This window comes from Streptopelia decaocto (assembly GCF_964273445.1).
Source record: "Streptopelia decaocto genome assembly, chromosome: 10".
NCBI classification, from domain to species: Eukaryota; Metazoa; Chordata; class Aves; order Columbiformes; family Columbidae; genus Streptopelia; species Streptopelia decaocto.
The window spans coordinates 18,842,770-18,858,450 of record NC_138665.1 but is presented as its reverse complement, the minus strand read 5'-3'; the positions used below and the strand labels follow the sequence as shown (position 1 = coordinate 18,858,450).

Sequence of the window (15,681 nt, the reverse complement as noted above, 5' to 3'; positions counted from 1 at the left end):
AATTTAAACGCAATTTAGCAGCCGTCCGTGTTGCTATAACTAAGGATACTTGTGTTTATACACATGGCAAACTTCTTAGTTTTTTCAAAGGCAAAGTTTGCAGAGCAGATACCTCTAAGGAAGCTGTTCAGATTGGCTCTATTATTCCGCAGCATCTATTGAGATGGAGGGTAGCAAAGCATGAGAAAGGGAATCCAGACTGCCCTGGGGTATGTGCGTCAATGAATGGAAAATGGACGTGGGTTTGCTGCTTTTTAGCTCTGTTGGATTCTCCTCTTCCTCCCCCTTGTCTGGCTCAGCAGTTTTCTTTTGAAATCTTACGTATTTAAGGTGAAGCACATTTGAAATGCGTCACTCAGAGCGGGATGGAAAGACATCAGTTTTCTGAGAAAGGTTGTCAGCGTAACATCCAGGAAAGGAGAGCAGGATGCAAAGGGACCGATAGAGGGTGCGTGACAAAAAGAAAGTAGCATTTTCCTTGCCTGCAAAAAGGCTGATCTACTAGTTCCTTTTCAAAACTGTCATTCCGCTCTGAAACTGTGCCATACAGAGGGCTCAACAGAAATTAAATAGAAAATTCGGCTGAATTTCTCTGTTGTGGGGCTCTTTAAACCTGAGGCCGTGCGCTCATCTCCAGCTTCGCGGTCGCAGCGTGTTGGCGACGCGGCTCCATAACTGGGTGAACATTTTGTTGCCTCCACGAAGAGCCGTAAAGAACCTGGTGGAGATTTTTCAAAGCTGCCTTAGGGGCTGGATGTCTAATCCCCATTAAAATGAACAGAAACTGGCTCCTCAAACCCTGTCCATGGCTTTGAAGAACCAGCTCCGTGGGGGTAACACGTGGTATCAAAGGGCAGGGATGAGTTGTCTGGTTAATGGCATCACAGGGGAGTTACTTGTTTGGTTGGTTTTTTCTTTGAATAAAAAGGAAGTGGGGCAGAGGAAAATGACAATGACAACAACAACAATAATAATAATAGAGATTGAGCTAAATACCCAGACGGATTTTTCCCAATGGGCTTTAAACACTTTACACGCTGCAGAAGGTTTTATGATGGTAACTGGAATTCTCCAACTGAACCCAAGTCTCAGATTTTTTCTGGCATGATGATACAATTTAGCAAATCATTATCGGCTGGAACATAGTTATTTATTTTTAAGTTTGCCATTTTTCTCATTTTATTCTCTTTAGATTAATGAGAAGCTTTTAGATATCCAGTAAGAAAGAAAACAATGAACTACAATGTCATTAATGTAAATGGTGAGCAATTTCAACTACGCAAATGACACTCCTCTTAATGATGCTTTTTTTGGAGCATTAATAATCCTGAACACTTCGAAACAATTTCCACCAACTGCACTTTAAAAACATTTTTAATCTACAAATGGGCCTTTCCTTAAATTACTACAAATGTTTATGAACTGCTGTTCTTGTTCAATATTGGTAATATCCAATAAAACGGAGAGGTAACAAATTAAAATTGATAAAAGGTAAATATTTAATGTAGAATGAGCATCTCTAGAACTCATAGACACAGGAGATAGTTGAGGAAAAGCTTAATTGGATTCACTGAAATGTTAAATGATTACGTGAATAAAAATACCCATGGTTCCATAAGACTGGATCAACAGCTCATCTTTAGGAATCTGTCAGCACTTATGTAGGTGAGATTTCCAAAAAAGACATTGTGTATGGGCAACACATTCTATTTTCCTGGTCTTACATAAGATAAAAGTGTCTTTCGTACTTATTTACATTTAAAAATATTTCTTTAACAGGAAAACCCCTCTTCCCTAGAACGACTCCCACAACTAAAGATAAAATGGATAATTTTGAGACCACGTACAAAGTATTTTTCCTTTAGCCTCTTGCAATATTTGGAGGGAGCGTTTGTCGCCACGCAGAAAAATACGTGGGACTTGAAATGAAGCTTGGACAGTATTTGGTTTCCCTTCCAATTAAACAGCTCCTGCCCTCTCACACAACCCACACTTGGTAGGAGCTTTTCTCCTGACCTCTGGCTTCAGGGCTTTATTTCTACAGAGTAAAACGAGAGTGAGTCCATACTTAGGTGCCAAATGGAGGTAAAAGTCACCAAAAACACATGAATAATGCTCAACGTTACCAGAAGTAAATTAAGTCTAACTAAACAAGCTGTGGCCAAGGGGGTGAACTCACACTGTAAGGTGGACGTTCACACAGAAGGCGGCTATAAACTGAGTGTGGCCTGCAAATCAATCAGCCCCCTGCCTCTGCCTAATGAGATCCTTTTCTTTATTGCATTTTTATAGACTTGTAAAACCAGCATAGGATGGATTATATGGGCCGTCTGTCTGGCCTGTCCATCTGTCGCTGTGCTATTAGTGTTCACCCCCGTAGACCAGCAGAGGAGTTGGCAGAGGTTGGAGCTTCAGGGAATACAGAGGTGATGGAGAGACTTTTAAAAAATAAACCAAACAACAACAGACGTAGAAACCCTCCCCACTAAAACACTGGTTTCCAGCAATACCAGTTTGTATAAAGGGCTGTAAAATCAAAGCGAGCCAACGGGAAACGTGGCACAACGCAGCGGCCTTTGTGTGAGAGCGCACGTGGCTGTCGCTCCCCATTCGCGCTCAGAACACGGGAATTCCTCAGAACTCGAAATGCAACATAATCACTTAAAAAGAACCAGTTATGTCTATCTTGGTGGAATTCTTTCAAAGTTCTAGGACAATGACTTCATTTAACCTGCATTACACAAAAGACATTTTTGGAGCTATGCCCATAGAATCAAAGCTTTCCTGTTCACGTAACTCATTTTTGTGATTCTTTGCTTTGCCGGTGTTGCTGTAAACAATGTGATGCCCATGGCAGGGAGGGGAGAGGAGAGATTGTTTAAGGAAAAATAGTCAGCCCTGCACCAAATTTTGTAGTTACATTTACCAGCTGCGTAAGTGTTCTGATAAACTGCCAAAAAGGGTCACTATAAAGCAACGCTCCTTTAAAGTTTTAATCCCTATTAAAGGAAATTATCTGGAGTCTCTCCAGAAACATTTTGAGGGGGAGAAAGGGGCAAAAGCTTCCGCAGGAGATCAAATGTTGGTGATTATAAATTCATTACCAGCATAGCTGCTAACTTCAGTAAATTAACAAGGAACTTTTATTACATCCAATCAAGCTCTTGTTAAAGATAACAAGTTCTTTTCATTCCTTGTAGTTGTCCAACAGTCACTTTTCTGGAACTCATCAAAGCTTGTTACGAATCCACGCCAAAGTACCACGCTCGCTTTGAACGGCTTTAAAAAGAATAAGGAAACCTCATGATCACAGTGAAAAAGCACTGATTATGTGAAAACATTTCAAGATAGACGATTTGGAATTACAGACAAATCTGCCCCAGTATCAGCAAAAAGATTGCTATTCAACAGCAGAAGAGGCCTCAATGAGGAGCCTTTCACGCTTGTTTTTCATTGTTTTGTTTGTACAGAAAAAGCTTTGCTAAACAGCCTCTTGATGAAATCCGATAGTGTAACAAAGATCCATGGTGGTTTCGCTTTAGACCAGGCTTTCACTCAAATATTAATTGCTAAAAAGCTAGTTTACATAATCAGTTTAACCACACGATTATGTTAAGAATCCTCTCTTTATCAAATAATCAAAAGTGGGAGGGAAGAATGTTTCGCTTTGAAGCTTCTCCCTAATAATCCATTTTACAGAAAGTTGAGGATTTTCTAAAACAAAAACGACTTCAAAAGCAAATATCTTGGTGCCAGGCTATTGCACTGAGGCCTTTCTGACGTGCCATGAGCTAAATACATGTTTTTCATCCCTTTCAGTTGTCTGCTGTCCAAGTTTACTGGTGATGAAAAACCCTCTGAAAAATATGTAAGAAAGTTCCACTGTCCACTGAAATCAACGTCAAGACTGGATTAGTCTAATAGGAGCAGTTTTCATCTAAAACTTAAAATGATCCCTACAATAAAGTCTGATAAAAGCATACCAAATTGATGAGAGTCATCACTTCATGAAACACAACAGCAAACAGTTTGTCTCAGTCCCACCCCTCCAGTAATACGGAAACAAAAAAAGACAACAACATACTGAATAACATGTGCCTTTGTAGGTAGGTCAACTAAAAATCTTTCTATATACAGTAAGATATTTCCACAATTTAAAATCTTTTCCTACTGTCAGTCAGGAGGTTAATGCTTATTACTGAGATTGCTTGAAGCTCTTTGTTCTGACGAGCTATTTGAGTAGGAGCTTTTACTGAAAGTGCGGTTCCTTTGTTTCTTTCTTTTCTGTGTCTGTTGGCCAGAATGAAATACTCATGCACAGAGAAGCTGAACATGAAGATGGTCGTTTCTCCTCCGCCCAGTAGGACACAAGTTGTATCTGGGCAGCTTTCCATCGTCTGTTGTGCCGGCACAGAAGTGTTTGAAAATCCTCTGGAGAGGCACAGTCCAAAAGTCAAGAGGTGAAGCTGAGAGAGCAGCCACCTGCAGTCTTTTTATATCTGCATAATATCAAATACCTTGGCCTTACAATGTTCTTGGACAGCTCTAGCATCCTGTAATTATCATGTAATGCATCCCTCCTCCCCGGAGCAGTCTCTGGTTAGATAAAACGGGTCATCATTAACATGACCAACATTACACAATGCGGTGATAGATGAGCTCTGGAGTAGCACCGTGGTCCGAAGCGCAAGCGCTCATTTCCCGCGGGAGATTTGGTGCTGAGTGCTGCCACTGATCTTCTGTGGAGCCTCAAGCAAGTCACTTGATCTTTGTGCCATCTCCTTTGTGCTGTGAGAGCGAGAGGGAAAGAGCTCGGTGAGTCCTGCGGCTGTGGGGCTGGCTGGGCCGTTGCTCTTGGCCGGGGTCTCTGTGCTGTCTCAGAGGAACAAAGCAGCTTTTCCCTCGGGGTCCCACTGCCAGCGGCAGTTACAGTACTGGCCGTGCTGCATTTGTTCTTCTGTCCAAGCCGGTTCCTCTGCAGAGCCATTAGTCCCCACTCTTGAATACACCACACTGTGTTCTTGGACAGGGGCAAGCACTGCGCGAACTCACCTTTGGACATGGGGAGAGAAAAGCCCTGGGGACAACGTGAGGCTCAAGAGGGGACTCACATACACCCAAGTGTCCCACACATTCCTCTGAACATGAAAAACCCAGCTAGAGTTGAAGTGTTGTACAGGTAATTGTGGAAGATAAAGGCTTCCTTGCAGAACCGTGGCATGATATGTTACCCCATAACTACAGCATTGGTTCTTTACTGCAATGTAGAGGTTCTCTGAGGAACACAGCAAGGCAATGCTTGGATTCCACAAGTGGTGTCCTTCCTACCCAAGGATGCGTGGCCACAAGGAGGTGTAGGAAGGAGGAAAAAGAAAACAACAGGTAACTAACCTACGAAAAGACAAAGGAGATGAAAATAAGTTGTCCAGAAAAGATAACACAACATGTTATAACATGTCCCTGGAGACATCCCAGGCCAGGCTGGACGGGGCTCTGAGCACCCTGGGCTGGTGAAGATGTCCCTGCTCATGGCAGGGGGGGCACTGGGGAGCTGGGGAGGTCCCTCCAACCCAAACTATTCTGTGATTCTATGACTACATGACTGTTTTGTTCTTTCAAGCAAGCAAAATGTCAGGAAAACAACACTGCCACGGTCAGCACATTAAAAATATATTGAAGATTTTTCTCACAGCAGCAGGCAGAAAGAAACACTAGTAAAAACTATGCAACTCTCCAAACAAAATACAGGAAGATTTGTTTTCTGTATCAAAGACTTAAAAAGTAACAGTCTATGAACAGAAAATATTAAATAATTAGTTACATAATAAGATAGGTAACAACATGCATACGTCCATTTCCTCCTTTGAACTATAGATTTATTGGCTGACGCAGGATACTTAAGTATTCTAAACCTTGTACAAGTCAGAAACAACAAGCTCTGCCATTGATATTTATCATGTGTTCAAAGGCTGAATGAAATTTGAACATCTAAAACTGAAAAATGACCTTACTGGTCATGGCAAAAAGTTTCCTTGTGGTACCAACAGCAATTACACATCATTAAACATAAGCCAAAGCTCCTGTGTTGTTCTTTTTCTTCTTTCTTTGTTTACTTTGTTTCTGTACTTGCCTTTCATCCCATTAAATTCATTGGCCAAATTAGTCACTGTTATCTGTTTTAAGAATCATTTCATAATTAACCAAATGGAAAAAAAACCCAGGTTGTTTCCAATTCCCTAAAGCCCCAATCTTATCCACCCACTCCAACATCTGCAGATGGTAAGCACAGAATGTCTCTTCATTAATATCAATAATATTAGTTGTTAATATCTACATAGAATAATCTTTTGATCTATGCTGAAACTATTTGTATGGCCAACTTCTGCACTCACTGCTCAGGCAAAACTGACTGTTGAATCAAAGAGAGCTCAGCTGAATTAAAGGCTCCAGGAAAGAGCTTGTATTTTGCTCTTGGCACCACGTGCGCTGCAGGAATCCCCTGAGCAGCAGCAGCAGCAGCGGCGGCAGCAGCAGCAGCAGCAGCAGCGGCAGCAGCAGCGGCAGCGTTCGGGGTTTGTGCCTCTGAGTCCGGGCGCTGCAGGAAGGTGTCTTGGCCCTGTGGGTCAGCCCGGTTTCAGATTTTGGCAGGAACTCATTATGGTCTGCTACAGTTTGAGTGTCTCTTACCATGTCAGAAGGGAGATGTTAAGGACTGTCCGTCTCAAGCATTTGAAAGCAAACCGACTTCTCCTTCCCTAAAGAATACGCTTTTGAATCGACCGACCTTGGGCTTTTTAAAACAGATTTTAAGCCTTCGAGATGTGTGTTTCTGAGCTTTTCTCACAACAAGGGGCTCAATAACTTATTTTGAAAAATAAGATGCTTGCAGAATCAAATTATTCTAGTAGCTCAGGCTTTAGGAAAAGAACACCCTAAAACTCATTAAAAAATCATTAGATATTTCTGTATGTCCTACAGATTTAGAATTACATTCCACGCCAGTTTGAAGACAGAGAAAATAAAATCTGTTTCCCGAAATATGAAAGTTCTTTTTATAATGCTTATCATTCAGTTGTGTGTATTTCATATTTCTGCAGGTTTCTCCTCGTATTCACAACTGCCCTGCCTGCAGGGCCCTGTTAACTCAGCTTTGCTGGGGTTATTTGCACCCAGGATAAGAACAGGAAGGTGGCTGCTGTTGGATGAGCTGGTTTAGAGTCCTCGCTCCCTCCACTAATGACAAAAGAGATAGAAGAAAATTGCTTCTCTGTGACAAAAAAGTGGTGATCGCACTCATTCAGTGAAGGCTGAGCACACTGTATTTCATCAGCTGATTGATATTCCCAGAACACGCAATTAAAATGCAGCTGTTCATTAGGAAAATAATACACCGTTCTTGCATAAGTAAGGTGTGTCGTGAGCAAATAAAGGGGTCATTTGTCGTCCAAAGCCAGCCTGGGAATGAATGTCGGACAGGAGATTTCATATACAATTTGATCATTTGCAAGAAAGAGGCACAACTTGAAGCAAGATCAACAGTAGTATTTAGAAAGTTGAAAATATGACATGGAGAAAGTCTTCAAACTTACTTTCAATAGTCAAATCAATGCCAGGAACACTTACACTGAATTTAGTTAGTTAAAACATCTGACATTTTTAGGAACTTTTCTTCCCCAAAACAAATACCAACCCCAACGATATGCCGTCTCAAAACCACTCATGTGTTCAATACTAAGAAACTCAGAGGGAAGAGATAAGGGACAGATTCTCACTTTCACACCAACTCTTGTTACTGCTGCAGCGGGTCAGAAGTCTTCAAAACTTCCAGTTACACTCACTCCTTGTTTAAGCTCATTTTTAAATTATTACAGTATGAAAAAGACCTTTGTGTAAGTATAGCGTGACTACAGGTGCTGATCTGGTTGTTATCTACATTAAGAAAAGAAAACCTGCTACACTTTTTATCCATCTCGTCATTCCTCACAGATTCACCATCCTCTAAGGGTCTGGACGCAGGAGGCAGCCCTGTGTCTCCAGTCCCACACTGGCAAACTCTCAAAAGCTGCTATACAATCATAATGTCACAAAACCTGGTTGTGCGGCATCCCCTGCCCATGGGACAGCAGCGGCTGTTCCCCCAGGACCTGTGGATTTACCCCCAGTAAGTCCTGTCCAGTCTGGGATCCTTCCCTGGGGTTGGGGCTCTTCCCCAAAACCTGTTTTTATTCTGTAATTTAAATCTGCAATGTGAACTCCTGCTGCTTCCCAAAAAGGAAGGTTATGTTCTCTTTCTCAGTTTCACAAGGAACAGACGTAGTGACTGAACAGAGTAAGACTCAAAAGCTGAAGACAATTCAAAGAGGTATGTTTGAGTCACCCCAGTAAAATGGCCATTAGGGGACAAGGTCTGCTTGTTCATTAACTTAGAGAAAGGCCCTGTCCAAAGATTATACCGATGAATTAAAGCAATATGATCCATCCAATGTGGTTTTAATTGCACGGGCGCCAATGGGATAAAGGTGATTCTTACCCCTAGGGCATAATCTACCTTTATTCCAGTAACTGCATCTAAGGTATGACTAAGCATTACTGTATAATTTTAATAAAAAATAACAAGCCAGTGTAATCTATCCACACCTCTAAAAGATTACATGCACTCCTGCTTTCAGTTCATTCCCTGTCAAATATCAATATATAGAACGGCCACTTAAATTTTTATGATACAAACCATGCTTATTCAGACATATTATCTCCTCAGAGACGTAGCTTGCCAAGGTCATCTTGCATGTACAAATTCCTTAGTCAGAGGCCATATTATGAATTATTAACACTAAGAGAAAAAACTGCATTTGATCATTAGTTTTTCATTATTATAGTCTAATGTGCATCATATTTATCACCAGACAGGGGAGAATATATGAAAATTTATGCTCATCTCTGAAAACATGCTTATCCAATTCAGTTCCAAACCAAAACAGGTAACAGGTAATGTCAGTTGAATAAATCAAAAACTGACTAGAGCACTCATGAGAACCGCCAGCCAGAAGGGTGCCGGTTTCATCCACAGCAAGAATTTCTCAAGGTCTCTTTTTTGCCATCAAAATACTAAGTTTCCATGCCCGAGCCTCACTGGGTAGTCAGAAGGCTATTTATTTTCTCTTTTCCACTGGATTTCTATTTGAAATCCAGCTTCCTTGTGATATTTAATATAACTATAGCAACTGGTGAAAAAACAGGAATGTTCAAGGCTGAGCATACCAATGCCAACTAGAAAGCACATGAGGATCCTCTTCTGAATCGTCCTCAGAAGAGCCTGCTTTGCTCTGCCTGTATCACCTCTGTCAGTCTCCTGGAGAGAACAGCCTAGAAACACTGTCTCTAAAGACACTTTCAGTGAGAAGATTCCTCTTTTTACAAATTCTAAGCCAGCAAAGAGACACGTCTTCTAAGCAAAAACATTGGTTAATGCTTGATTCCTATACATATTTGAATAAATATAGTGGATTCTAGGCACAAGCAAACATATACATAAAGACACACAAAGGCACACATAGGGGATATACTTAAGGTAAAAGCAAATAGAAATATCCTCAGGTAAAGGCGTCTTTCTGCTAACAACACAGGAACACGATATCAGTGCAAAATGACTAATGTGTTTGCCAATGGCCATCGTCACTGTTACACCTCACTAAGTCGGCGCGTGGATGCAAAACTTGGCCAATGGCTCGCAGGGGACCTACTGGCAAAATGGAATTTATAGGATGGTATTTATCTTAAATGTCGCATGCAACATATCGTTCATTTGGCATCAACAGTCCATGGGAAGCAGCTGCTCTGAAGCTCTGCAGGGTGCTGCACAGCAGCTTCACTGCTTCTTTCTTGCATTAAGTTCTGTCAAGATGGTGCCTGGTTCCCAGTCGAACTTTTCCATGGGCCAAGGCATAAGCAAGAGGGATCACGTTGACACAAAAAGAAACTTATCCATTTAAGACATTTGAAAAATGTCCATCTGAAAATCCACAAAGACATCCATCCATCCATCCATCCATCCATCCATCCATCCATCCATCCACCCATCCATCCCACCAAGCGTTATTTTGCTTTACCTCAACCACGAGTCAAGAATGATTTTCACAGTATGAAGTTCGCAACCCGAAACTATAGGATATAAACAAAACCACAGGATGAAATAATGATACCAGTCATTCTGCTATGCATAGGAAGAGACAGTATTACAGAGAGAGATTTAGAACTTCTCCGTTAAACTCCAGTACTTAACATTTCAAATCTGAACAGCATTTCGAGGTACAGAACATACACAGGAAGGTCAAACTTTCATTTAGTTAAAAAATATCCCACTAGTTTCCCCTTAAAAGTACCATGTAGCCATTCATTCCTATGCAGTACATTTGCCAAGTGAGGGAAGAAGCCACCAGGACTACTGTTCTAAAATTTGCAACGTTCAAAGCAATGCTCTTAAAATCAGTTTAGAGAGAAAAGACTGTTCAGTACCCTTTCATGTTCTGTGATTATCGCAGCTTACACATTACAATTAAATGCATTTGCAGGCATCAAAACAAAAACATTCTGGCTTCAGAAACTGTCAACCACCGGCATCATACATTGACTCCCAATTATTTTGCAGGGACTCATTCCAAATAGAGACTTTCTTCAGGTGTATCCAGCTTCAGTCAGCCAGAGCACTTTTAAGCGCTCTTCAAAACACAACTGTTGAAAAGGCACGTTCCCTCCTCCTTTGCAGTGAACGGATTCTCTGAGGAAATGGGGTATTAACTGTGACACGGCTCCCCTTTTCTTCAAATTCTTTCACAAAGACATCACTGCTTCTGGGACCCACAGGCCCACATATTATTCACAGACCACACACTGGGAGGAGAAGCACTGACCTCAGGTCTGTTACATCACCATTGCCGTTACTCCACCCAGGATCTGAATCGTTCATTTGGATGAAGTTTCAGAAGTTATCAAGAGCGGCTTGCATAATAAGCCACAAATCTGGGTTGATTCCGTTTTGAAAGTCTGAACAGTGCTCAAAGAGTTAAAGAGGATAAATTTTCCTCAGTTGTTTGTTTGGGTTTTGTTGGTGTTGTTATTTGTTTGGTTGGTTGGGTTTTTATTTTGTTGGGGTTTTTTGTTATCTTTTAAATTCATATCACAGAGTCCCTATTTGATTGCTTGGTCCTAAGGAAGTGAGACAAAACTTTCATCTGTATTCATTTATCTCATCTATGATTTAGAGGAATCGGACAAGAATCCCTTGAGGAGGACACGGCCTCCGGAATTGTTCAAGCTGGACGTGAGGCAAAGAGCACATCTCCAGAGACCGGCCACAGGGCTCTCCTGCTTCCCTTGGACACCTGAAGCAACACAAAGCGAGCGAGAAATGACGAAGGATTCCTTCCCTTGACACAGGCGATCTGTTGGGTGGATGAACGGCAGGGTAACCTGCTTTACACAAGAAATGTGGGTCCTTCCCAGAAGGGGCCTGCCAAGGGTCGTAAGTAACTAAATAGATTGGGAGCAGCCATGGTAATGTAAAAAGTCTGAGCAGCAGAACGAAGGACTGTGCTTCAGTCTTGAAGGTGTGCTAAATTACTAATAGACTACAAGCCAGAATCTTATTAAGATGAGGGAATAGAAAGAGACCTGGCTTCCATGTTCTTCCCTCTTCAGATTTACTGAGCATGAACCAAATAAGATGGGAGCACTTTTGTTCTGTGCTTTTGGTTTTTCATTTCTCAATCCACTTATCCTTTCATGTGCTCATAGGACAAGTGGTGAAAGTAGCAGAGAGGGTTAATGGCTTTACTACATTTGAGGGTGTTAAAGCTAGGGCAGATGTGGGCTTTAATTAGAAAGCAGCTGCACATACATAAACCATAGCAATCTTAATCCAGAGAGTGACAATGTGAATATAGACCTGTTGCAAAAGCACATACCTTTAATCTGTATTTGTCTGTGTTTTTAGGGTGAGAGGGTTTCAGCAGAACTCTATCCAGGAGTTCATAGGAGATAGAAGGAAAAAGTACATATATGTCTAAAAATCAGAAAAGGGCACTAAGAATGTAAACAGAAAAGAATAAAAATAACCACATAGATCAAGTTACTCAGCACCAAAACAGAACAGTAAAGTTTTCCATTACCTTTCACAGAATGGAGCTCTCCCACTATGAGCAAGGCTCCAGCTGTTCTCTTGGCTTTCCCTTGGGCATTGACTATGCTGGACATCCTGTGAGCTCCCCCCGCAAACTGGCAATTATATCTAGAATATCCTGGCCCTTTCGGAATTCAGGTACCAAATTTGCTAGAAATACTGCAGAGGAGGAAATCATGAACATCAGCTTTATTCTGTGAACGAGATGAGAGCAGTTCACAGCTCTGACATACCCCCGGCCCAGGCAAAGCCCTGACCATAGTGTCAAAAGGTGTAGACATCTTTAAAGATAGATCAGAACAGAAAATCTGGGTGTGGATTTCATAGATTTGGAATCCCTGATGATTATTGTTACTGATCTTAACACAGAGCAGAAATCAACCTTCAGGTTGAGCAGAAACCAGCCCTTCATAAAGGCAGATGAATCTGGAAACACTGATCACATACAGAGCCCTTAACTGGACCGCTGCTTAATGAAGGTTATGATTCACTTTCTATTTCATTTGCGGATATTTAACACATTGTCTCCATTCCCCAAACACCCCAGTGATGGCTGCTGGCATTGCTGTGCACAGCAAAGTCACTAGTAAAGTATTCAATATATTGCAGCTTCTTCAATTCAACCTGGCAGCAAGAAATGGCCACTTGTGTGTCAGTGCTTCAGGGACGAACGGCCAGCACCTGATACAATACTGGTGGGTCTTGGAAGCAGCGCCAACAATTACCGGCACAGAGTGAATAATTAGTGAACGAACTGCACTTCCTCCAAGTGAGGAACTCCTACCCCAATCTCCAGCTATAAAATACGTTTGCTAACATCCACATTACGCTGCAGCTATTTTTCCATGTATCTTCTTTTGTACAAAGCACATCGAAGTGGGGAGTGATGGGAAGGTCAGATTTGTTTTGGAAAAGTCCAAAAGCTCTTTCTGCAGCACAGTTATTAGGAGGGCTGTGAGAAGGCCCAGTGGCAATGATGTATAGATAAACATCTGCATTCCTTACATACCACAATCATTTTTGCTTCAAGTAGAACTTCACACTTCCAATGCTAAGCAGATTGTGGATGTGTCAATTAGACACCCAAATTCTCTCTCCCCACTTGGTGTCAGGTATCCATTCGATAATTTGCTTTTGTATTATGGAGAACCATGACTATTCTGTGATTGTTTCTTCAGATTTGTCAAAGCTCTCTTGCATACGAAGCAAATGCTTAGTCCCCTTACAATATTGTGTTAGCCGATTCTGTAGTCAAAAAGTATTCCAATACCTTAGAGTTGCATTGCAAAGATCCCCAACTATTTTATGCACTGTCTACTTAAAAAATAAATAAAGATTGAATTACATTCCTGAGCCCAGGATCCTCTTGCACTATACAAATATAAGTATTTAATTTGGCTTTCCCTGTTTATGTTAGTTTGTTTTAGTTGCTCTGTGTCTTACTCAACCACAAGAATGCAGCATAATTGGACTTACTCAGTACTTTACTCAGTACTGTGTGTCTTTGGCTGCTTTTTGCTTCCCAGAAGTAAAAGAAAAGTGTTTTTTGTTCTTTAGTTGTGAAACTAAAAACTAGACAAACAACCAAAAGAAATGTCATACAGAGAGCCTGCAAAAAAAGGCAGAGAGTTAAAAAATGACCTGATTGTAGCGTTGGTGAAGGGAAGCAGACTGCCAGGCTGTAGGGGTGAAGTCTGCTGCTCACCCCTGCAGGAAGATGTTGGAGATTAGAAGCGTGCGGTGCCCCCTCCAGAACTCTCCTGCCAGCTTGAGTTGGTTTGTGGCAGGTACAGGGGAGAAGAGGAAGAAACCACACGACAGACAGTGCCGGGGTGACCTTCCCTGGGAAAGTTTATTCAAGCCTGCAAGAACTGGGAGGTACCAGAAACCTGTTGCAGCTCCCACTGTGGGAAACGAAAAGCCGACTGGTGGCTGCCCATAGCGGGTGTCAGCAGAATCTAATCCCAGCTGGGTTTGTTGGGTGGCTGCAAAAGGCTTGCAAGTGAAAGCCTGAGGTAAAGCCCAACTGGTTTGACACTGATGTCTGCTAAGGTTCGATACGCTCCGTCCCCAGGAACGCCACCCTGAGGGACCAGAGCCTGGCACCCAGTGCGAGGAGCAGCTCTCGGGGTGTGAGGGTTTATCTACAGGGAGCTCCTTGCAGATGTAGAGCCCGGTAATCCGGGCAGGCTGCCCTCCGCATGTTGGGAGGTGGTGACCACACACTAAAGCAGGGCTTTCAACTTAGTAGTCCAAGCAAATGAACTGTCAGAGGTTCAACACCTACTGAACTTATTCTGACTTTCCATCCGTCCCATCATTTCATTAAACACAGATTAATTCCTTAATTTAGCTTTTGTAAAACAAAGGGTTTTCAAATTACAGGGTGCATTTTTATCAGCACACATTACTGGCAAAACACAAGAGGCCAGGAGGAGCACATTTGTTGCTTGTATAAGTTCACCCCATTGGTTTCAACAGTACCATCCTATTTTGCGCTTCTTTAGAAGCTGTTCTGGGTTTTGTAACTTCATTTAAAATGGTTAAATACTTCTTTTATATCCGAGTGAAAGAAATTTGCACCAGCATCAATATCTACTCCGGCTCAGTACTGACAGTGCTCACATCCAGAGCGGATCTTGTGCTTCAGCTCTTCTCTGACATTTCTCTGCACTCAGGGGTAAGAAGCAGGTTCGGGGGGAACGAGGGAGAGCGGGTGGGATGAGAGACCATCCCTGACTCTGCAGGACAGAAATGCTGCTCGAATGCCACACTCGAAGGGAAATTCTGTAGGCCATTAAGCAGCAGAGGAATTTAAAGGAATAACTCTGGCCGCACAGATCTTGAAGGGCATCAGTAGAGCTTAGAAGTCATGGGCACACATCTGGGACAATATGGAAGAACCTTTGTGGCTGATGTTACTTTTGGCATCTTCTCTTAGATTTGCGGTAGTTTACAAATCCATAAAGTTTCCCTCAGAAAACATTGAGGATTCTCCCGTGAAAGGTGGTTTGTCTATTAATAAAGATGCCCCCAAATCAATTGCCACATTTTAAAAGACTGCTTTTCTTACACTGACTTCTGTGCCACAAAAAGCTCTATCTAGCCATAAAAACCACAATAATTTTAATGAAATTGTAGGAATTTCTGATCTTTACGCTTTATAATTGTTTCTAATTTAAAATTGGGTTATACAATATTTGAAATGAAAATTTATTGTAAGTATTGTTCTAGATGGGTTGCTTATGAACACTGTGAACAAAACTGATCCTATACTCAGTTTTAAAATGCCTGTATAGCAAACATTGCATTAGCAAAGTAAGGAACGAGCAAAGAGGAGTAACATAATGCACACCCTTCTGAGACAGAATGCAAAGCAACACCCATAAATAACAAATACATAATTTGTCACAAGTTTTATACCTTACTGTTACCTATTTCAGGGGCCAATACATAAATATGTTGCAAATGCCATCTACTGGGGAAGCAAGAAAATTAATTAATTC

The 15,681-nt window shown here is 41.7% G+C and overlaps 1 long non-coding RNA gene across 3 annotated transcripts in view; it reads right to left on the bottom strand.

The window, feature by feature from the left end:
• Nucleotides 1-15,681, bottom strand: part of LOC309444341 — a 69,749-nt gene that overhangs the window by 21,666 nt on the left and 32,402 nt on the right. The window contains exon 5 of one of the 3 annotated variants that reach the window (XR_014185000.1): nt 1,480-4,788. The exons of the other annotated variants lie outside the window; for them this stretch is intronic. This is a non-coding gene — a long non-coding RNA (uncharacterized lncRNA). Of the gene's footprint in view, nt 1-1,479; nt 4,789-15,681 lie in introns of those variants that run through there. 3 annotated transcript variants of the gene reach the window in all.